This window comes from Arvicanthis niloticus, chromosome 17, assembly GCF_011762505.2.
Source record: "Arvicanthis niloticus isolate mArvNil1 chromosome 17, mArvNil1.pat.X, whole genome shotgun sequence".
In the NCBI taxonomy this organism is placed as follows: domain Eukaryota; kingdom Metazoa; phylum Chordata; class Mammalia; order Rodentia; family Muridae; genus Arvicanthis; species Arvicanthis niloticus.
Genome location: NC_047674.1, coordinates 19,258,394 through 19,280,085, shown reverse-complemented (window position 1 = coordinate 19,280,085; position 21,692 = coordinate 19,258,394). Strand labels below are relative to the sequence as shown.

The 21,692-nt window shown below is 45.2% G+C and overlaps 1 pseudogene across 1 annotated transcript; it reads right to left on the bottom strand.

Moving 5' to 3' along the window:
* Nucleotides 1–212: 212 nt before the first annotated feature.
* On the bottom strand, nucleotides 213–18,786 carry LOC117722741 (uncharacterized; annotated as a pseudogene). Its single transcript, XR_013104526.1, has 6 exons — nucleotides 18,714–18,786; nucleotides 9,384–9,540; nucleotides 8,697–8,865; nucleotides 6,607–6,687; nucleotides 1,551–1,655; nucleotides 213–927 (listed from the first exon to the last, which is right to left on the bottom strand). The product of XR_013104526.1 is annotated as an uncharacterized LOC117722741 (transcript).
* Between the last annotated feature and the right edge of the window lie 2,906 nt (nucleotides 18,787–21,692).

Sequence of the window (21,692 nt, the reverse complement as noted above, 5' to 3'; positions counted from 1 at the left end):
CTGGACTCCTGTCTCATCCTTTTATATAGTCACAGCTATATAATATATAATATTAAATAATATATATACATATATATGTATGCATATATATACATACATATATATGTGTAGATATATACATATATCTACACATATATGTACTGAGCACTGAGAGCTCTATGCAAAGAAATAGCGATAAAAGCCAAATATAATATATATTTTATTATGCTTCAGATAGGCATGGTTACGTGAAAGGGAAAAATAAAACAAAACTTGTAAATAAACCATTTTCATTTTATTCTGCCATCAGTATTTCAACAAAGTTGGAGAATATTTTCTGACCTCTCTGTTGTAGGTCAGAGAGACTACCCACCAGAGAAGGCTGCTGGGACATGGATTGAAGCTGACGGAAAGTCTTTCTTAGCCAGCCAAGGAATGGGTGTTCAGGATCCCAGAGTAGCCCCAAGTCTTTATCAGGATGAGATTTTAAGCACAAAAACTGTTTGGGGTCGATATACTTCAGTTAATAAGAACAGTTAGCCAGAAGCAGAACTACAGAAGCCAAAAAACAAGGTTAGTGTATTTAGAGGCCTTCCCAGAACTATGGTGGATTAGTTTTGTTTTCATGCGGGTGGTACTGCCCGCATATTGAGTCTTAGAGCCTGAATGGCTCTTCCAGCATGGAGTCAGCTGTGCTAAGGTCTGGGACCTTGTTACACTCTCCACATCTTCCCAAGTGTCAGAAACCGTAGGGTGCAGAGACTGAGCCCCTGGACTTCTCGATGTCCTCCAAGAGCGACTAGTCCAGACACAGAAGGTGTGAGATCCTGAGGGAGGCTCTGCGTTCTGGAACCTGGGGCACAGAGTCCTCAGCCTCCTGAGTCCCGGTGCCCAGGGTTTGGTCCTCCTTGTCCTCATCACTGGACTCTGAGCTCGCACTGCTAATCACTGCACAGCAAGATAAAACCCCTTAGGGCTCTCAGATTCAACTGGAACCCCAGGATGCAGACACCAGGAAAGATCCAGAAGCTTGAGTAACACTTCAGTAGCAATGTTCCTGCCATAGTTGGTCTCTCCTGAGTGTGCTACTTTGAGAGACATCACCCTGGCTTTGGTTGTCTCAAAACTTTGCCTGTCATTTCTCCATCCTTTTACTCTTCCTCCTGCTTCCCGCTGCCTCTGCCTCTGCCTCTGCAGGCTCCTAACTCCTTCTTCTCTCTCACTCTATGGATCTCCAGTGCTTTCTGCTTCTGCTTGTTTTGTCTCCTCCCCCATCCCTCACTATACACACCCACATCCACCCACCCATACACACACACACACACACACACACACACACACACACACACACAAAACCTGGCTTCCTTGTGGCTATTATTCCCTCTCAGATGTATTAAAGCTTTCCCATTGCCTACCTGCTTTCCCAATCAAAGCAATGCCAGGGCCCATGGCTCCTGCATTTATCTGGGACTCCCAGAGCCATGGAGCTGGACTCGAAGCATAGGCTCAGTCACCTCCACTCTAACTTACAAGGGTCACCTATCATCACGGGCATCATAAGTTATCCTTACCAATGATTTCATCCGCTTGGTTCTGCAGTGTTTCTGGCTCCTGTGGGTTCTCTTGTTTCGCAAAACAGGGCTGTGCCCAGTTTTCATGTGTGCATAGGTTTGTCCCTGAAAAAGAAGAGAATATTACTTTAAGAGTTCTCATCCACTCCCTTAGAACAAACTGACAATGTTCTGGTCTTTCTCCCCTGACACTTGACTGCAGAGGACAAGCATACTGATAAAACTTTTGCCACGTTAGCCAGGTGTGATGGCTCACACCTGTTATCCCAGCACTTGGAAGGTTGAGACAGGAGGGGTCAATCATGAGTTCAAGGCCAAGAGGTCTACATATAATAAGACTTTGTTTCAAAGAAGGAAAGAGAGTGAGAAGAGAGAGAAGGAGAGAAGGGAAGGAAGGAGGGAAGGAAGAAAGGAATGAATGAATGAACGAACAATCTTTTCCCACTTAGCTTTCTAGCTTGCCCTACAATACACCTTCCTCTCTTCAGCCCTTACGTTCTTTTCTCCCTTGACTCCATCTTTTCTGGTTTCTCTTTTGCCTTTACTATCATTTACCAACTGATAATTATCGCAGCTTAAGTTTGCATTCTTTAACATAATTAACTTAATTTTTAACTCTATTAAGGCCTGAAGTTTTTCTGTCAGGCAGCGGTGGCACACACCTTTAGTCCCAGCACTCGGGAGGCAGAAGCAGGCAGATCTCTGATTTCAAGGCCAGCCGGGTCTGCAGAGTGAGTTCCAGGACAACCAGGGCTACACAGAGAAACCCTGTCTCAAAAAAACAGAAAAGAAAGAGAGGGAGAGAGAAAGAGAAAGAGAAAGAGAAAAGAGAGAGAGAGAGAGAGAGAATATCAGTGAAGAGGATTTAATTCCCCGTGAATACTGAGAAACAAACTATCTGCATAAATGTAACTCCTCTGATTGTTTTTATTTTCAGAATTTTGTTAATTCTGTGGTGTGTGTGTGTGTGTGTGTTGTGTGCGTGTGTGTGAAGAGAGACAGAGAGAGACAAAGACAGAGACAGAGAAAGCATGCCATGGTGCACTTGTGAAGGTCAGAGGACAACTTTCTGGAGTCAGTTCTCAATTTTCAGCGTGTGGGTTCCAGGAAATGAACTCAGGTCATCAGGTTTAATAGCGAGTCCCCTTTCCTACTGCACCATCTTGCTGCCTTTGAAGTTTCCCACATAAACACACCAGCAATATCACCATACCAACATGCACATCCAATGTTCAGGGTAAATAATTAGTGCTATTATGGGACAGATCTCTTTTTAAGATTTATTTATTTTATGTATATAAGTACACTGTGGCTGTCTTCAGACACACCAGAAGAGGGCATCGGATCCCATTACAGATGGTTGTGAGCCACCATGTGGTTGCTGGGAATTGAACTCAGGACCTCTGGAAGAGCAGTCAGTGCTCTTAACCTCTGAGCCATCTCTCCAGCCCATGGGACAGATCTTATGATATAGTCAAACCAGGTCACTTTCCCAGAGCGGGCTAACTGGTAGGGCATGGAGGCTGAGGAAAAAAAGGACTCAAAAGAACTCCTGGGCTTACTGCTTGAAGAGCTGGACATGTACCCACATTAGCAAAGAAGGAGAAACAGAGGTTGAAGGGGGAAGGTTTGTGACGAAGAGGCTCAGGGTAGTTTGGTGCAGTACACTTGAGATTCCTAAGCTGAGAAGGCAGTCTGTGCTCACCACGCCAGGAGGATATAGGAAAATATACCTCAAGTCAGCAGGGAGGCTGGCCACCTGTCCTCCTGCCCCTGAAGCATCTCAGCAGCTGTTTGCAGAGGTTGCCTTGGCAACATTGTAAGTTGCCAAGCTGGGAGGTTGTAAGGCAGTTGCTTAAGTGGCTACAGCAGCTGGCCACTCAAGATGGGCTGAAGCTGGGCATCCAGAGTAGTGGCTGAAGAGGCAGACTCTTGAATGAAGGAGCTCTTGTTGTTATGGCAATAAGGGTCGCCCCAGCAGCCACAGACACTGGAGCACATGTAGCTGCCAGGATGACAGCCCTGCCAGGTACAGAGCCCAGCAGTAGTGATGCCTGGCCCTGGATCCTACTTGCAGACTAGTGTAACATGCTTGTTTAGGCTCACTGAAGGGTGGAGCTGTCAGTCAAAGGCCTGGGTGTTACCCACCCTGCTTCCCCACCCAGGTGGTTTCAGCACCATGCATAAACACATCCTGAATTCAAGAAACAGGGGTAACCAGGAAACACACACACACACACACACACACACACACACACTTTAGAGCAAGGAGGGTTCTTCCTGTTCTATCTCATCGATCCCCCTCCCTCCCTTCTTCCTCCTACAGATCTTCCACTGTGATCTTTCTTACCTGCAAGTCTGAGGATCACACACATCCCCATGCCTCAGTGGTGACTTTAACCACCCAGTATAATGATAATCTCCATTCCAATGTCTGCCGAGCTGGGAAAGTAAGGTAAGGCTGAGCTCACCTCGGTAGCTCACTGTGTGACAGTTCATCTATCCACGCTCTCTATCCTCAGCCTCTACGTGGCCTCACCCAAGGCGCAATTGGGACCCCTTTGTCCCTTACCTACAGACAGGATGGGAGCAGCAAGCAGGCAACAAAACAAGCAAGAGGCTGAAGGGGTCAGATTTGAGGAGATAGTCTCGTCTAAAGCCATGCAAGCGAGAAGATCCCTACTGTTGGGTAATGGACCTCTAGCATCTCCCAGGCCTCTGCCAACTTGCCTCCATCACATTTTAGCATGCAGCTTGAGGCTGGCTCAGGTGTGTGAAAGGGAGAGGGGGTGGAGGAACAGAAGACAAATATCTCCTCCCTCCATAGAATGGTCTAAAGCACAAATCATTTATAACGTGAGATTTGGGCTTGTATTGAAAGGGCAACATAAACCTCATTTGTTTCCATTTAAGGACCAGGCCTGATGTCAGAAAAAGGCCGTAAGGCACCAGCTTCAGGAAGAGACCGTAAGTCCCAGAAACTAAAGTCATAATACGCCAGCTCTAAGAACAGACCATAAAATCCAGAACAAGATCATAAAACCCCCTCCCAAAGAACAGCCTGGGGATAACCACAAAATGGGAGAATACCTTATCTTGGAATGGGCCCTATGTGGTGGGCAGCCCTATCTCATCCTATGGCTAAAGGTTCATGACATAGGGAAGTGTTGTGGAGAGCCCTGACCTTGTATTTTGATACTAATTCCCCTTTCCTGTGAAGGGCTGCAGAGGAGGTGTGAGTCTGACACAGGTGAATTCTGGTGAACCTTCTGCCCATCTTAATTTGTAAAATAAAGGCTGAAGTCAGTGATTGTGCAGAAGAAGGGGAGGTGGAGAAATAAAGGTTGGTGGAAGAGAGTGGAGGGAGGGAGGAGGACTGGAGGAAGACAATAGAGGAGGAAGAGGATGAAGGAGAGGACGACTGGGAAGCAGGAGGTAGAAGGACAGACGGGAACAGAGTAGTGAAGGGATGAATCTGCTCAATCTGGGCTTACAGAATATATTCATAATTACTGAGTTGTGTTTTTATTGACCGGTCATATTTGGGTTGGAGATTTAAATATCTCCCACTACAGGGATGCAGACCACTGACCACCTGTGAAACCCTAGCAGCCACCAGTGAAATTTTAGATTACATAATCCTTCTAGAGAGTTCCCCCTGGTTCCCTATAGGAAGACCTGTGTGCTTTGTCTGGGGTCTCCATTTTAGAGAATAGTTGACCCCCACATGCTGGTTGTGTCTGCAGAATAAATGCTCTTTGTGTTTACATACTGAGTCTGGGTGCCTTCCTTCAGCGATTTCAGACTCTTACAGTATGATGGCCCAGGGGGTAAAGCACTTGCTTCACACTACGCTACACTGGTGTGCCCCCCACATACACACTTTATTCACACACACAATAATAAAAATAACAAAGTAATTTTTAAAGACGAGAGTCAACCTGATGCTTGTCTCTCACACAGCTGTAGGCAAGAGGTCTAGTCTAACCTCTCCTCCTTTTAGAGCTGGAAGGTATTAGGTTTACTGGAAATTCAAGAGATGGAAAAAGAGAGGGGTCCCAGGAGCCATGTCTGGGAAAACATGGCCGTTCTAAGCTTGGGTGTTGGAGGTTACAATGAGCTGCACCTCAGGAGAAAGCACGGCCTTTTGAGGACCTCAGCTGGCATCCAGTAAGCCTGCTCACTCATGTCATCCTCTTCCCGCTCTTTCTCCTCAGGTTCCATCAGGAACCCATCTGTAAGCACCTCGGCTTCTCCCACAAGGAGGTGTTGGCACATTTTGGCTTCACCAGCTTCGAGGGTCACCCAGCTTCTATCTATCCTGTCTCTCCAGTGGGACTTTGCAACCCATTTCTCACTGACTCTGTTTTTCTCCTTGACTGCTGTGCCCCAGCCTCTCTGTTTCTACTCTTGAACAATAACCCCCAGATCCAGATTTACCAATCACCTTTGCTATCACCAATTGTCTCTTCTCCGGTGCTGTTCATTGTTGACCCACAGTTCTGAGCCGGTCACAGGTCTCCATTAAAGACTCCTTAACTTGGAACCCACACTCAGAGACGCAATCTGCTTTCACTGTGAGCAGAACGCATCTCAGCCCCTTCAGCTCATTTGTAACTGGAGCAGCTGGAGCAGCTGGAGCGATGGCTCAGTGGTTAAAAGCACTTGATGCTTTTGTAGAGGGCCCAGGTTCAGTTCCTAACACCAGCATGAGGACCCCCAATCGTCCATAACTCCAGCTGCAGGGGCTCTGACACTTCTTCTGACCTCTGTAGGTAATAGGCAGGCACACAGTGCAGAGACGTGCAAGCAGAAACACTCAGACACATTACATAAAATGCATAGGCCTTTTGTTTTTTAAAGTAGCAACCATCTACCTCTCTTATCCCTTCAGAGTTCTCTGCACAGCACTACCCATCCCCCACTCTCACTCCCCATCCCCCATCCCCCATCCCCCATTCCCCATCCCCCAACCTCCACCCCCACCACTGTAGCTCTGGCGTCCATGTTTCTTTTTCCTCTTGGTTAACCAAAAATTTCGCCCAGTTCTAAGTACCTTGCTCATAACTTGGCTGCACAGTGGCAAGTTTCTCTTCTTCCCGTTTACTTTTCTGGGGAGAGTATCCATCCTGTAGCTCTGAGCAGAGGGAGAAAGGCATTAGTCACTGCAGGTCAGTGACAAGAGCATCACCTCAAGCCCTGGACATGGGGGTTGGAGTCCAGTGGGAACAATCGCACAGATGGAACATCTGTGAGTTTTCATAGTCTAGTGGGAAGTTCAAGTCCTTGGGTCACTCTGGATATCAATGGCTTTTATGGATAGATATAGTTTGTCCCTTCCTACAGGGCAGCTAAGGAGAAAGCAAAACAAGACCACTGGGAAAAGTACACCAGTGGTTCTCAAGCTGTGGGTCACGACCCCTTTGGAGTTGAATGACCCTTTCATAAGGGTCCCCTAAGACCATCAAAAAAAAAAAAAAAACTCCAAAAAAACCCCACAGATTATTTACATTACTGATGGTCTTATTCATAACAGTAGCAAAATTACAGTTATAAAGTAGCAACAAAATAGTTTTATAGTTAGGGGCTCACCATAACATGAAGAACTGTATTAAAGGGTTGCAGCATTAGGAAGGTTGAGAACCACTGCTCTAGACAATAAACTTGAGATTTGGGGGGCTTGGGTTTTTGTTTTGTTTTTATTAAAGTCTATGTATTTTCTTGTCAGTATGTGCTGTATGTGTTCATGAGTGTAGGTGCCTGTGGAGGCAGAAGAGGGTGTTGGCTCTGAAGCTAAAATTACAAGTGGTTGTGAACAACCCAATGTAGGTGCTGGGAATGAAACTCAGGTTCTCTGCAAGAATAGCAGATGCTCTTAGCTGCTGAGCTGCCTCTCCAGCTCCTCTCTCAGGTTCTAAGGATGATGATACAGTGGAGACATCATAAAAAGTCATTAGTTGGGGCTTGGGGACTTAGCTCGGTGGTAGAGAGCTTACCTAGCAAGTGCAAGGTCCTAGGTTCGATCCTCAGATCCAGGGGGAAAAAGTAATTCGTTGCTCAATTAAGTGTAATGAAATCTTATTTCAGTTCAAGAGAAGGGGTGTCCCGTGGGATGCACAGACTTCTGGGAAGAAACAGGGGCTCCCTCTGGAGTAGAGTGAATAAGGTCATAGACCCACATAAGATAGTTGTTGTTGCTGCTGTTAAAGGTCAAGAGCATCAAAGATGGGGCCAGCAAAGAGGGGAGCCTGAGCTTCCTTGGGAGAAGGATGAGCAGAGAGCACAGGAGAGAGCCAGACACAGACATCCCCAGGGCAGTCCAGGCCCAAGCAGTAAGAAGGGGCTTCGAGAGCTAAATTGGGAGTGAAGACAGCTAGCCTGAAAGAAATGCCAAGACTTCATGGGAAGAACCCGAGAGGCCGCTCACAAGGCGAGAGAGAACACTATCTGTTATGTCCACAACGCCCGGTTCAGGCAATGGCACACAGTAAACAATTTAACGACAAAGATTAAATGAATGAAAATAGAGTTGTATTTAAGTAGGACATTTTTTTCAATCCCTCACCCTAAGTCTCGGGGAATGTTAAAGAGGGGGCAAAAAGAATTTAAGAGCTGGCAGATGAGGATGACGGAAGGCTGTAAAGCACAGCCTTCTGGATATTATATAACTGCCGGGTTCACAAATACAGAGCTGCATAAGAGCCAGCCAATCAGCTTGTCAGCACTGGTGGGGCGGGACTCACGAGGCTCCACCCTTAGCTGAGTTACTATTTGCAGGAATGGTTGCTGGGAGAGAGAGTGGGGGGGGGTGAGGGGGGGTTCCTAGGGAGTGGGGGTGGGGGATGAGGGTTCCGTGGTTGCTGGTAGATTGTTCACACTTAAGTGGATGCGCCATACCTATCTATGCACATATGGGCAGTTTTAAAACCCAGAAGGTTATAAAACAGAGGAGGAGGAAGAAGATGGAGACAAAAAACAACCGTGAAGAACATGAAAGTGTAAGGGGACATGTTGGGGGGTGGAGGGGATTTGATGGAGTCAGGGTCAGTTTAGAACTAGATACATTGTATACATGTATGGGATTGTCAAATAATAAAAATTAAGATAGAATCTCACTGCAAAAGGGAAGTGAGGGAAGGAAATTACCAGTTTCCACGTTTTTATGAATCTCTCTTAAAGCAGGATATTGCTTCAGGTTCACTCTGTTAAACAGAGCCCATAGAAACGATGGGTCAGATAACTTCTCCAGGTGACTGAGAACATTGTATACCACTCTCTCTACAGGAACAGAGTTTCTACAAGCTTCATAAGAATCCTTTAAAATGTTCAACAGAGAGAGTGTCAAAGCATAGTTTCATCGGACACAGGTAGACATTATCATGAAATACTGTCCTGGGGGGACAAAACTTAGACGCCGGTAATATTCTCATTCTTTCATTATTTCAACTTTGCTTTATTGTAAGTCACTAATCAGTATCTGTCAGCGGGACTGAACAATTTCTTCTTTCTTTCTTTTTTTTTTTTTTTTGTGCATCAGGAGTACGAGGGGGTGGGGGTGGGGGGGCGTGGCCATAAGGAGGATATTAGAACACAGCAAATGCTACTCAGTCGCTTTACACCCCAGCCTTGTTGCAATTCAGCCATGGTGCCTTCAGTTAGGAGCAGAAGTGGCTTGTTACCTTGTACATGATAGAATAGTTAACAAACATAAAAGGGTGTTCCCACGAAAGGCATACCAGGCCTTTTAGCCCACTAGAGAACCCTAGCATCCAGAATGGCAAATACCAGTTAACAGGCTCAGTTGTGATGGGGTGATGAACACATGTCACTTACAGCATAGATTTTGTCTGTGATGAAGGAGCGTTCCCTTAGGCTTTCTAGGAAAGGAAACAGCTTGGTGATTGCATGGGCTATCTCTATTTTATTTTCCTTGAAGTACTTTAAAAATACTTCATTAAAATGTTCCTCTTTCTGGATCACTCCAAACATGCTAAGGTGGAGACGAGAGAACACGGTGAGAAAATAAACATGAGGACTTCATAGCACATTTCCCAGTCTCTCCCACCAAAGAAATTCAGGCCCAAATGACTTCACATATATGGTTTTAAAAAATAAACTACCAACCTCAAATAAACTCTGCCAGTAAACAAAGAAGAGAAGAGGAAGAAGAGGAGGAAGAGGAAGAGGAAGAAGAGGAAGAGGAGGAAGAAGAGGAGGAAGAGGAGGAAGAGGAAGATGAAGATGAGGAAGAAGAAAAGAAAGACTTCCTAACTTGCTATAGAAGGACAGAAAAATCTTGACACTCAAATTTTAAAAGATAAAATAAAAAGTAACATGTCAGTATTTTTTGCAGATGCAGCCTGGAAACACAAAAACAAAACAGTAAATCCAATCTAGAAACATTCACAAGGCATAACACATAACTAAGTAGGACCTTTTCCGGGAATGCAAGACATATTTAACATCTAACATTCAAGAACTAGGGGGCTGGAGTTGGCTCAGTGGTTATGAGCACTGTCTGCTCTTCCAGAGAACCCAGGTTCAATTCCCAGCACCCAGGTGGCAGCTCACAACTGTCTCCAACTTCAGCTTCAGAAGTTTGACACCCTCACACAGACATACATACAGGCAAAACACCAATGCATATAAAATAAAAGTTAAAAAATTAAAAAAATAATCAAGGACTATATCACCACACTGACAGAAATAATGGTATAAAAAATGTTAACTTCAGAAGTCCCAGAAAAGATAGTTGATAAAATTAAACATTGGTCATTATTTTAACTCCCAGAAAACTAAAATAATACAAAGTAAATGGATTGATTTAATTAAATATGTAGGCATGCCTACAAACAAAATCCTGTAGCAAGCATTAAACTTGGAAGCCAACTATTAAGTATTTTCCCACTCAAGCTGAGTACAAGACACAGGTATACTCAACATTTCAATTCAATGTGGATTGGAAAGCCTAGCCAACACAATAGGTAAGAAAAAGAAAATTTTAAATAAGCCTTAAAAGAAATAACTAGCCAGTCGTGGTGTGCACTTAATCCCAGCACTTGTGAGGCAAAGGTATAGGCAGATCTCTGAGTTCCAGGCCAGGCTGATCTATAGGTCAAGTTCCAGGACAGTCAGGGCCACATGGAGACATCCTGTCTCAAGAAGAAGACAAAGAAGACAAAGGAAGAGGAGAAAGAGGATGAAAGAAAATAAAAACTATATCATTGTTTTCAGGGGACCATATATTTTAAAAAGCTAAAATAATTTATAATCAAACTTAATTAGTAATTTCAGCAAAGTATCTGGATTCAACGCCAATATGCTGAAATCTATTGTATATTTAAAAACGAGCAAGCAACAAGTTGAAATAAAAATAGAAAAGCAATTTCCAGAGGTATCAAAAGCCATCACCGATAAAGATAAATCTATCAAAAAGCATGTGGAGATACTAAATGAAGATCACCAGCCAGACACGGTGGGTGGTACACACATGTGATTCTTGCACTGAGGAGGTTGAAGGAGAGAAGCCATGAGTTCAAGGCCATCGTGGATGACAAGTACCATGTTTTGCTTTGTTTTTAAGACTTTTTAAATCTTTAAATGGATCATGAAATACAGTAGATGCATACAATGGAATTTTACTCAGCTGTAAGGCTGGAACTGTGAGCTTTGAGGGGAAGTGGATAAAAATGGAAAATATTAAGTGTGGCAACTCAGGCTTGGAAAGACAAACACTGCATGTTCTCACCTAGATGTTGTGGTGGTTTGAACAGGAATAGTCTCCATAGACTTCTGTGTTTGAATGCTTGGCTGTAGGGAGTGGCACTATTAGGAGGTGTGGCCTGGTTGGAGTAGGTGTGGTCTTGTTGGAGGAAGTGTGTCACTGTGGAAGTGGGCTTTGAGGTCTCCCATGCTCAAGGTACGACCAGTGTGGTACACATTCTGCAGCCTGCAGATCAAGATGCAGAACTCGCAGCTCCCTCTCCAGCACGACATCCCCCCACATGCTGCCATACTCCCCGCCATGATGACAATGGACTAAGCCTCTGAAACTGTAAGCCAGTCCCAATTAAATGCTTTTCCTTTATAACAGTTGCCATGGTCATGGTGTCTCTTCACAGCAAGAAAACCCTAAGACGAAATAGATCCTAGTTTCTAATGTTTATACGATGTGTTCATGTGGGAGGGACTGTGTGTTAAGGAAAGAATGGAAACCAGAAGAAAAGGAAAAAAAAAAAGATTACAGTGTGTTGAGTGTCTGCGTATGTAGTATAACAATGTGAGTTAAAACTGGAAGGGGATCCTGGGGGTGGAAAAGTATAAGTGAAGAGATGGGATGGGGAAAGGAGACATGTAGATGGAGAGTCAACTAAAACTGTGTATGGAAGAAGACTAATGAAACCAGGACTTGTTAAACTAATAAAAATTAAATTATTTGAACAGAGCGCTCTGTGTAGATGGATAAAGGCAGTCCCAGAAGCTGTAGGTTAGTAAGTAAAAATCTCAGTACCAATGACTTATGGATCAGACAGGCCTCTGCAGCCTTCAAAACAACGAAGGCAATCTCCAATCTTGTCACTTGTCCATGGGAACTAGATGCTATCACTGAAGACACCAAGAGCCTGGTCACAGGTCATAGAGAAGCCAAGCTGGACTGGAGCCAGAAGCTTCCTCCCAGTTGGCTAGCCTTTACAGTTCAAGAAGTTGCTTTGCCAGTTGTTGGGGGAGAATTGTCACCAGTAGTCAGCAGTAGACCCTGTATGCAACAGTACCAGCAGGGCAAGCTGAGCCTACTGGTTGGATAATAGAAAGCCAGCTGACTGCCTACACAAGATTTCCACAAGATCAGAGCCTTCAACATCCTGTCAATGAAGCCAGAGAACACATGTTGGCCCACCCACCTTGAGGATTGATACTTTGTTAGTATTTCAACTGGGGAGATGTTTTTTTCTTCACTGGTACACATATCAGGTACATGTGCTCCTGTACACAACCCTAATGAAACCGATTGGGTCACAAAAAGATGTGAAAAGAGAAGGGAGCTGGGTGGGAAGAGGAAAGGGATTAGTGAGAGGTGGAATACAATGAAATGCAGGAGACCCACTATTATGTATGATTTAAACATATTAATTAAAAGCATTCAAAAGGAAGAGGGGCTGAAGAGGCAGCTCAGTTAGTGAAACGCTTACCCTACAAAAGTGAAGATGTGAATGTAAACCCCACACATGGGGATAAAGAGATGACCCAGAGGTCAAGAGTCCTTGCAGAGGACCTGCATTCAGTTCCTAGCACCCACACAATGGCTTGCAACCATCCATAACTCTAGTTCTGGGGGATCTGACACCGTCTTCTGGACTCCAAGGGGACCAGCACATGCATGGTGTGTGTACACAGACACAGACCTTGCTTATGTTTGACTTTAGCATCTTCTTAACTGACTCTCTGGGATCACCTAAGATTTGCTGAGTACAGATGACAGCAGACTTTGAGGGTGCGTCACCAGGGGTATATCTGTAACCACATTATTTGGTATGGGGTGGTGGCTCAGGATGGTGTCTTATCTGCTCATCCTCTGTGAAAGCTTTTGTTAAGTAGATGACATAACAGAAACCCCTGAATGTTTTGCAGATTGGGGAAGCCATTAGAGAGACATCTGGATGCATCTAAGGGAACCAGGCTGGGAGATCTGGCTGCACAGCTGTAAAGTTCTAACATTATTATGGTATGGTTAAGATGCATATGATATCTGATAATGTTATTAACAAAATCCTACTACAACCTGTTCTTGTAAATGTAAAGAAGCTACAGGCGTCTGGGGACTCTGGGATATTAGCAGATTTTCATGCCTCACCTTGCCCAAACCGCCCATCCTCTGTATAACTTGATAAAGAAGAATATAATACAGGGTTGAGACATAAAGGCTCAAGAGGCTTTTGAGAGAGCTAAGATCCTTGTAGGACAGGATAAACGGCTGTGTAGGACACCACTGCAGTATCCCTTCCTGTTGGGAGACACCAGGAGTTCAGAAGGCTATATAGCTGGGGCCTATGGCAAAAGCACAAATGAATAACGTTTGGCCTTGGTCGATGAAAAGAGCAGAAGCCATCATACAGCACTAGGAACAGCAGCTGTGAGAGCTACACAAAATATTACAATGGAGGAATCTGTAGGGTGATAGGTCCAAGCTCACCTCCGCGTGAAAAACTTAGCAAATCCCACCAATCCCTGGGCTGGGCTTGAACCCTGACCACTCCCCCACCCTGGAAATCTCACCCTGCAAAGCACCTCTCCCAAGAAGCCCTACCTAAGTGTCAGTAAACTCTTGCTGCTTCTCTGCTGAGCAGAGACGGCCCCCTTCTTGTGTCTCTCCCAGTAAGTCTCTTGTGGTCTGTTGTGCAGAGGCACTTTGTGGTATCCTTGGCTCTCAACCACCAGGATACTGTCCCCTTGGAGCTGTAATACTTCCACTGGGGGAAGACTGAAGGGTTTGGGGTCAGTATGGGCTCAGGACCCCCAAGACCAACTTCTCAGCATAAAGATTTATTTGCAGTGGTGGCGCAAGCCTTTAATCCCAGCACTGGGGAGGCAGAGGCAGGCGGATTTCTGAGTTTGAGGCCAGCCTGGTCTACATAGTGAGTTCCAGGACAGCCAGTGCTACACAGAGAAATCCTATCTCGAAAAACAAAAAACAAAACACAAAACAAACAAACAAACAAACAAACAAAAAAAGATTTATTTGTCCCAGAGAGATAAAGGGCTGGAAATAAGAGACAAAGACAGGAGACAGAAGATGGGGGGTGGGGGAGAAGGGAACGAGGAGGAAAGGGCTGTCTCTGGATAGAGAAGAGACAGATGTGGCCCATAGAAAACTGGCATTTTATAGGGGTAAAAGGGGAACTCTGTGTTAAGATGAGGTGTTTAATTTTTACTGGGCATGTTAATTAGATGAGCCAAAGGGGGCTTTTGATTACTGGACTTCAATATTTTAATAGCTGGACCTTGGTAGTCAGCCTCAGGAGGAGGAAGTGGCCAAATATGGGAATATACCTTGGTGGCTAGTTTCGGGAATATAATCTAATGTTTTTAGGCAGAGGGAATCGGGGAGAAGGGCAAGGCCTGCCAGAGCCATGTTTGCCGAGCTCAGCCTGTCTGGAGTCCCTTCAAGGCCGTTTCCCTCAGAGCTGTAACACTTACAGAAACCATAACTTCTTCCACCCCTAATGACTAAAAATAGCTTATCTGATAAAGGTCTAGATTAAAGCCAAACTCCTTTTGGTGTAGCACAGAACCAAACCCTACAAAGGTGACACACACACTTACAACAGTGAAATGTGATGTCTGCAAGCCACAGTGCCGATGCCATGCAGGCTGTCCTAGGGCCAATGTCCTTTAACACCACTGAGCATTCTCCAGCAACTAAACCAACAGCTAAAGAGTTTAAAGCCCAAAAGTACCATGCACAGGTGGGAAGGGGATGAAAATCCTGGGGCCCAGGATGGGTTACCTCCCTGTGCGTGGTTGGTCAGAGAAGCCCCTGAGGTTCCTCAAATTATATAGGCTATTGCTACTTCGGTTGGCTGTATACCAGGATGAAACAATAGGGCCTTATTGCTGAAGACACTACATGTTTGTGCTTTGACTAAAGGGTGAGAAATTCAGCTGTGACATAACTGGAAATTCACATCCTGCTGGCTGGCTTCTGTAGTATCAGAAGGGGCTGCACAGGATGTTTGTGAGGAACTGTCACCAAAACTTCAGCTTGGCTATTGTCCCTGCATTTTGAAACACTGACTTTCTAGCAGGATGTACCTGGTTGTGCAATAGTGGCTCGGCTGTCATGGGTAAAACCTTCCGATTAGATGGAAGGCCCACGCCAGAAAAGGGAGTTCACATCTGGTAGCGTATGCCAGTACAAAAACATGTAGCTGAGGAGGTCACAGGCCTCAGTGGGAAAGCGATTTCTATATGGATTTTCTAGATGGATTGGATATGTCCACTCAACTGCCTTCTAAATATGTGTATTTGCACCATAGGCTCTGTCACTGTCAGCTTCAACTCATAACTACTTGTGAAGCTCCAAATAACAAGTGACTTGTTACTGTGGCATGGATGGCCTGTTTATTAGCCATAGGTGGACATCTATAGTCATCCCTTCCAATGCTCAGGGATTATTGCAAGAGATAAGGTGGAAAGAATGTAATAAAGAGAGGAGAAAGGAGTAGAATGCTGTGTAACAGTTTCCTCAGAGATTGAAACATTCCATCCTGATGGTAAGATCCTTAAGCAAGAAGGTAAACAATTCAATAGCTTCAGGAAGTCCCTGAAATTGACCAGTACCTATAGGCCCCTCTCTGCCAGAATGAGAAATCAGAGCTCAGAGTCTTTCTCAGATGAAGTGAAGGCAGGCAAGCTGCTAAGAAGACTCTCAGAGCAGAGAAGCAGCAAAGAATTAATTCTGAAATCAGAACAGCTTCCTTGAAGAAACAGAAACCAACTGAGCTGCCCGGTCGTGGTTTAGACCAACCAAGGCACCAGGAAAGGAAATTGCCCAACCTGTTTGAGCTGCTTGCAGGCTGTACAGTGTGTTCCAGATTACTAGCTTTGTGAGCTGTTGGCTTTGTTGGGTGGTAAATGGTGATGCAGCTTTGAGTCATTTCTGTTTCTGTGAGTAACCCCAATAAAACCCGTTGGTTCACCAAGTTGGACATCGCTGGTATCCATACTTTGGTCTGTCATGGTTTCTATGATGGTGAACATTGTGTTTAGAGGATTAATTTGCTATGCAAAGCTTATAAAAAGCAAAATTGTTTTGAGCTTGTATAAGCCATGAGGAAGTTACTCCTACCTTGAATGTACCCTGTCAGCTAGCCCGAGATAGACCACTTCCTGATGCAGTTGAGCTATTCTTAAAACCTGCTGATTGTTCGCCTCCTCAGCTATTTCTACAAGGTAGTGGGTCACAAGAACAAAAAAAAAGTGTTAAATAACACTTTTGTATGAAACCCTTGCTTGAATGACTAAGTTACCAGCTGGATATCTGTTACAAAAATCAAGCCTTGCCTGCTTGCAAGACAAGATATGAGATATTTTGGCTCCCCCAAATTACAATATTATGCTTTTTGCTTTTATAATCCTTGAACTAACAACAGCCAAGGCCTTACCTGAGGAACTCTTTCTGGTTTGGTTCTGGTCAGGTTTTGTTGTTGTTGTGGTGGTGGTGGTGGTATTTGTTTGTTTGTTTGTTTGTTTGTTTTAATAAAAAGCCTCTACTTTACTAAAACCAAAACATGGGACTGGCGAATCTCTGAACGGCCCCAGACCCACAGTGGTTCCCTGTCTGGAGTGGGTAGATGTGTAACTGTTCTTTCCCATCCCTGCATCGAGAATTGCTATCAGTAGGTGCTGAGAGGTTACACTTGAGGGATGAGCCCCCTTACAGAGCATCTGATCCCAAGTGGTCATATACATATAGACAAAGGAGCAACACTAAAGGAACTCAGCAGGCTGTGCACATGTGTATACATACATGCATACATACATACATACATACATACACACATACATGTGTAAGTATAACAATAATAACGAAAGAGGAAGAGGCCACTGCTTTGCAAGGGAGTGAAGGGGACCAGGGGAGAGGAGAATGGACATGATGTACCTATGTATGAAATTCAAAAGCATTAAACATCTCAGTTTTGTCTTAACATTCCTGCTGAAAACCCACTCTCTGTGTCTGCTCATGTGTCTCTGGGCTATCTCTCTTCAATCCATTTGTTAGTCCCTATGCCAGAGCACCCCACTGTCTTGGTAACTGCAGGTTTGAAGAATGTTTCAGAGATGGAAAGAGTGACTCATCCATCTATCTATATTCCTCTCTAAGACTGCTCTGGCTCCTCAGGGACTCCTCAGTACCATGTAACTCCGAGGTTCAGCATCTCCATTTTGGTGGTGGTGGGGGAACCCCAAACTCAGAATCTGGTGTGAAGAGCTGTTGAACATCCTATAGGAGTCATGTTGACTCCGTAATCTTTTTAGATAGTGTTGACAGAGAATACATAGCCGGACAAAGGCAAAACAGGACCCAGTCAGAACAAAGTCTTAGTACATCACCCCCACTTTCTGTTCTGCCGGACTTCTTCTACAAAGAAGCAGTGCCCCTAAAATAATGCTAGGTATTGGCAAATAAAGATTTCGGGATCCCTGCCCTCCTCCCTCAATTACGCCACAGCTGGGTGTGGGGAGGGGTGGGCTGGGAACTCAAGGTTTAAGTTTCTTTTGAAACTTAACAGTTTAATAGAAAATGAAACCAGGAATTAAACTTGGATAAAGAGGAAGTGCTAGGCCTTCATCCTATCCCTTAGCTCTTTCTCTAGAATGAAGAAATTGCTAGGGTTCTTTCCTGACCGCTGGTGGGTCCACCCCAAACTACATTGCCGGTGCGATAAAAATAACAAATACATATAGACAGCTTCATGGGATAGCAAGGGGCACCTCCACTGCCTGCCCCTCACCTCCCAACCCCCCTCACCACAACCCCACCCCACCCCAAGAGGAGCAGGGCAGGGCATTAAGGGGAAACCAGCAGACTCATTCCTTCCCTCCCTGGAGGAGATAACCTAAGGCTGGGTGTTCCCCGGAGGTTGGTCGGTAAATGGCTCCCGTCCTGACCCTCTTACAGGAAGGAGTACAGGACATAGCACCCCAAGTGTACCACTTTGGAACCCTTTGAGATGAGCAATGAAAAAGAGCACGTGCTGAGGAAGGCTTTCTCTGAAAGCCCCTCTTTTGCCTAAAGGCAGATCTTTGGAGAGAATTCTCTCAGATCAGTGCTTCCCTGGGAGTTTGATCCGAGAAGAATGAGTGTCTCATGCCAGGAGAGAAAGCATGAAGGCAACTCTCAGAGAAACTCTGTCTCAAGCTACCATCCCTTCTATCCGTTTGGTTTCGCCTAAAGCACTTCACAGGCTGCCTACGGCCCCTTCCCTCTCTTCCGAAAGGATGCTCTCTTGTTCGTTAGTAAGTTTGCTTTCTGTGGTACATTAGCCCGTCTGGTATCTGACTTTCACAGACTCGCTTAAGGAGTCCTCTAGGAGTCAAGGCCTCCCTCCAACCTCTCCCTCACCTCATCCCAAGCACCCTCCCACCTCCTCCCCAGTTAGCCACCTTGGGTCTGGGGGAATCTGCAGGGGACACTTCAGCCTTCTTCCCGGTGGGCGTCTATTCTGGTCAACAGCAAGTACAGAGAACAGAAAGCAGAGCGAAAGCTAGGACCTCACCTCGAGCTGGGGTGGGTTTAGGGAAAACTTTAGTGAAATTTGCATTTAGCTCTTTCCCCCCCCCCTCCCCCGCTGCGTCTTTCCCTGCAGAACTTGAGTACCCCTTTCCCTCTCACGGGTCTCTGCAAAGTCTATCCTGCCCTCTGGTGGTAGCACTTTGTTACTGCACAGTCACCTTCAGAAATAAAGATTGAGTGGCCTTTAGCCTCTCTCCAACTTTTGGAGATTTGGTGGTATTTGCTTTACACATAATGAAATATCTTGGAGATTTGACCTGTAGAAGTTACTTCTCTGCTGCTTGATAAAATACCACAAGCAAGGCATCGTAAAGGAGAGTTTATTTGGGCTTTTACGGTTCCAGAGGGGAAAGAGCCCATCATGGCAGGGAATCTTAGCAATCAGTGCAGTCGTGGTACAGGAACAACGGAGCTCGAATCTCTAGCTGCAGGAATAGAGCGAGGGAACTGGAAATGATGTGTGCCTTCGAAACCCCCTCCCCAGATGTACTTCCTCAAGGTATGCCATGTCTAATCCTCCCCCAAACAGCACCTTAGACTGGAGACCTCACACTCAGTCACCTAAGCCCATGGGAAAGGGACATTTTCATTCAAATCACCATACCCAGAAATGGCAGACTTCTCAGACATCATCAAAATATTCCCCTAGTAAGTGATCATGCAACGGGCCGTCTGCCCATCTAGAGAGTACTAGTATAAAATTACAATGGAGCAAGTTGTTAGGGTCCAGGAGTCTCCCCACAAACCACAGAAATACCTATCTCAATTAAAGAGGGATGGCTTATTGAACTCACACCCGAAGACCAGGATGACAGGTCAAAGATACGCTCTGGACATTTCTCAGGACAGGCTTATAAAGACTAAAACTGCGAAACCCACAGGGAGCTCAGGCAAGAAGCTGGAAGGGCTGCCCGGTAGACGGCCCTGACTCAACCCATTTTAGACATAACAGTTTGTATTGACCTTTAATTTGATGGGCCCTACCTGAAGCTTATAGTTGGGGAATTTCTTAAAATTAGCAAACCCCATAACATAGGGAACATAATAGGATATGTGGTCAGCGTGACCCTGCTCTGAGTAGAGTTATTTTTCTGCAGGCACATTACAGCAACAATATGAAGTAGCTGGCGGCATGGAACAAAATGGCTACCGCTGTGCTAGGGGGCAGGGTGGGGGGCCTTACCAGAGGTTTAAAAAAAAAAAAGCCTTTTCTAAGCCCAACCTTTCCTCTTGAACCCCTTCAGTCTTGCAGAGACCAAAAAGAAACAATGATACAAAAGAGAAGACACTGAGCAAAAAGGAAAAGCAGTTAGTCAATTCCTCTGTGGCCCCAGGTGATTACTAAACCGAGTCCTTTTTTTTTTTTTTTTTTTTTTAAATCACTAAATGAAAACTCAGGAGTTGCCAGGGACTTTAACCAGGTCTAGCAGATGTGATAGTGTTCAAGCTATAGTGTCCGACTCTGTGGGTGGCCACCCCTGAACAGAAGTGCTGTGTTGTGCTGATACCTGCAACTCTGCCTGTGGAGTTTTATCTGGCCAGACTGGATACTGAAACCCTGAAGCAATGCAAACCGGAAGTTCGGGAGTTTTCAGGTAGCCAGAAGTAGGCCTCAACCACTGAGGAGCAGGAAGTTCTTGGGTGAGCGTCATAGTGCCTTGGCTCTTCTGTAGAAAAACTCTGGTCTCTTTCCTCTATTACTACTTCCTTCCTTTAAAACAACTTCCTTACAGGGCTGGTGGAGTTGTTCTGTGGTTAAAAGCACTTGTTGCTCTTGTGGGACACTCAGGTTTGGTTCCCAGCACCCGCATGGTGCTAGACGAGCATCTGTATCTCCAGTTCCAGGAGAATCTGATGCCCTCTTCTGGCCTCTGTGGTTACTGCACACACATGGTGCGTATACATGGAGGCAAAACACATATACACATGAAACAAAAATTTTTAAAATCTTATTAAAGTTATTTGGGGGTATGTGTTATGTGAGTATAGGTGTCTATGAACACTGACACCCTGGTGTGTGGAGATCAGAAGTCAGCTGTCACCTTCCACCTTGCTGAAGCAGCCTTTCTTGTTTCTGTTCCTACTAAGTGCTTCAGGCTAGCTGGCCATTGAGCTTCTGGCTGATTCCCCTGACTCTCTCTCCCTCCTCTGTCCTGTAGGAATGTCAGGATCACAGATGCAGGCCACTGCATCAACTTCCTATGTCACTTCTGGTAACCAAACACAAGTCATCAGGCAAGTGCTTTTATCCTCTGAACGTCTCCAGGGCTGCTTCACCACAGTTTACAATCTCATATCTCCGTGTCTGTTTCCTGAGGAGATCAAAACCAAGACTCCAGAAAGTGGAGAGGTGGCTTAGCAGGAAGGAGCACCTGTGGCTCTTGCCAAAGATCTGGATACAGTTCCAGGCATGGTGGCTCAGTAACTCCAGGGGCCCCAAACTCCTTTCAGCCTCCGAGAGCATGAAGCACACATAAAAGGAGTTGAGACACATACATATAGACAAATACTCATTCATTTAAAGGAAAAAATGAATATGTATTTTAAAAATTAAAAACTCTAAGATATCAGGAAAACACAGGTTGACTTCAAAGGCTTGAGTCTGTGTTGAGCTAAGTCAGAGAGTTCTATCTTGGTGCTTGTCCAGTCAATAAAACCAATCATAGTGAATTTCTGATTTTACTCATAAGCGAGTTTCCTGCCTGACACCTGGGGATGGGAGCCAGTAGGGGTTTCACCACATCTTGAGACAGAAGAAAGATTTTCATCACATAACTCTTCTGATTTCCTGCCTCTGAAGTGCTCCGTTTCCTCCCACAATGCCCTAGGAGCAGGCGAGGTGCATCATA